Raw genomic sequence first — 2,477 nt, forward strand, 5'->3', positions numbered from 1 at the left:
GTGAAGTAAATTGGAGAAGGACAAGCAGTGTATGTTCTCATTCATTTGGGGAATATAAATAATAGTGAAAGGGAATATAAGGGAAGGGAGAAGAAATGTGTGGGAAATGTCAGAAAGGGAGACAGAACATAAAGACTCCTTACTCTGGGAAATGAACTAGGGGTGGTGGAAAGCGGAGGAGGGTGGGGGGTGGGGATGCATGGGTAACGGGCACTGAGGGCGACACTTGACGGGATGAGCACTGGGTGTTATTCTGTATGTTGGTAAATTGAACACCAAAAAAAATTATTTTATTAAAAAAAAGGAGGGAGTACTTGAGCTGGACATTGGAGGATCTGTGTGACATTACAAGATCCTAGATTTTCAGAGTTTAAGGGGCCCACAGAGACATAGTATGCTCATCATTATATAGATAAGAAACTGAGACTTAGAGAGAGAAAAAGATCTCATAAGAAGTAAGGAAAAAGTTGGGATTAGAACCAAAGTTTCCTAGTTCCCAATCTATTACTCTTTCCTCTGGGTGCTGAGGAAGGATGATGTTCTAGGTGTAAAAAAGGCCTAGAAGCCCTAACGCTTTAACACAATGCCTCAATCTGCCCCCCTCTCAACGAACATATACATACACACTCACACACACACACGCACAGATACACGACAACTCCAAACATGATATGGGATCTCTCTTTTTTCCATAAGACCAGATTAATTTAGCATGTAATACAGATAACACTGAATTCAAATGCCAGGTCAAACACCAATTCCTTTTTATTTGGTTAGAAATGGGCCATGTGTTGATGAATGGCCTCTTTGATGTATCCTGCCATCTCAAAAGCCTTAAGGTTGAGAGGACCTCCTTCTGTTCCTTTTTGTCCCATCACCACAAGGTATACAGATTCAATCTGAACTACAGTAACTGCCTGGCTGCCCCGACTCTGGCCTTTGGTGCGGAGGTCCATGGTATTGTTGCCCTCAGTGTAAAGGTTGTCCCGAATCAATAAGCATTTGGTCCCTGCAAGGGTGATTCCTTGAAGAAACAACTTCTCTCTCCCCTCTCTCGCCAGCAAGATTTGAATTTCTTCCTGGGTCAACTGGAGCAAGTTGCCTTCAGGGTAAGAAGCTAACAACCATGGTGGGGAATTGGTGATAATCGCTGCATCACAGCACATCCCAGTCTGTAGGAAGAGGGTGATGCAGTCTTGCCAGACCTCTTCGCTGATATCCCCTATGCACTGCATGGTTCAAATAAGTGGTCTCTAAAAGAAAAATAAAGTGCTTTCTAGTAATTTGGTCTGCAAAATAAGTTTGTTAGCAGTTGGCTTAGGATGACTGATAAGCTGAGACTGAAATAACCTAAAAATACAGTCTGTTTCTGATGGCTTCTCCCCAGCAGCAAAGTAGAGCAGGTCTTGGTGACTTGTATGAAGATATGGTCCAGCTGCCCTCTACTGTGATTTATCAAGCTACCTCTTGAACAGGAGTGAGGTCACAAAGGCTTTGTGACTTTATAATAGTCATCATCCACCACATCATGGGTGACCTTTGGCAGCAGCTTTCTGTACCTCTAGCTGTTGAAACAATGGGGCAAAGCACACCTACTTCTCTAGGACACCATACGCAGAACACCAACTCCCAACAGTGGAAAAGCCCTCAAAGTAGAACAAAAATAGTCAGTTGGAGGTTTGGTTACAAAATAGGACAGATTTGCTGCAGCCACTAGCATGTCAGATGTTGGCTAATCCTGCTGAGGTATGAACTCTAGGTACAAAGTCGAAAATCCCACAAACTCACCAGTTTACAGCTCCTTTTGGGAAAACCACAATAGCCTCCTCGTGGTTTCCCTGCCTCCATATTTGTTCCTTTCAGTTTATCTTCTGGCCCACACCAGCTGTGAGTTTAGACTTATTTATTCCTATCTAGCCATTCAGTATTCATTATGTGTCAAGTACTTTTCTAAGCACTGTAATATAGTAGTGAACAGAGAAACCTCATGAAATTGACATCATAATGGGGGAGACAAAGAATAAATAGATGATAATAGCATCCTTTTTACTGAAGATATTTTTAGTCTAATACTTTATTTTCCTATATTTCTCCTCTTATCTCTAGGCTTTCTTTACTATAGTGGGGATCCAAATTGACTTCTGACTCTTCTTCAACCTTTGGCAAGGTACTGTCTGTCCCTAATTTCCTCTGAAATGACAATAACTTGCCTTAAGGAAGAAATGTTAGGGGGGGATGACTAAAGTTAATGGTGGATAAAATCTGGGAGAGCTTTGAAATTTTATTTATGCAACAAATATTTATTAAGTATCTACTGTGTGCCAGGTCTTTTCTAGACTTTGGAGATCTAGCAGTGAACAAAAGTTCCTGCTGCTTAAGCTGACATCCTAGATGAGGAGATAAATAATAAATGACATTTATAGTATATCAGGGTTTCCAACTCCCAGACTGTTCTTTTTTCCACCGCAAGTCTGATT

The 2,477-nt window shown here is 41.5% G+C and overlaps 1 long non-coding RNA gene across 1 annotated transcript; it reads right to left on the reverse strand.

Moving 5' to 3' along the window:
• Positions 1–742: 742 nt before the first annotated feature.
• On the reverse strand, positions 743–1,960 carry LOC144307949 (uncharacterized). The gene is made up of 2 exons (XR_013374600.1): positions 1,789–1,960; positions 743–1,253 (listed from the first exon to the last, which is right to left on the reverse strand). It is a non-coding gene; the product is annotated as an uncharacterized LOC144307949 (long non-coding RNA).
• Between the last annotated feature and the right edge of the window lie 517 nt (positions 1,961–2,477).

The sequence above is a fragment of the Canis aureus genome, chromosome X (assembly GCF_053574225.1).
Source record: "Canis aureus isolate CA01 chromosome X, VMU_Caureus_v.1.0, whole genome shotgun sequence".
NCBI lineage: Eukaryota > Metazoa > Chordata > Mammalia > Carnivora > Canidae > Canis > Canis aureus.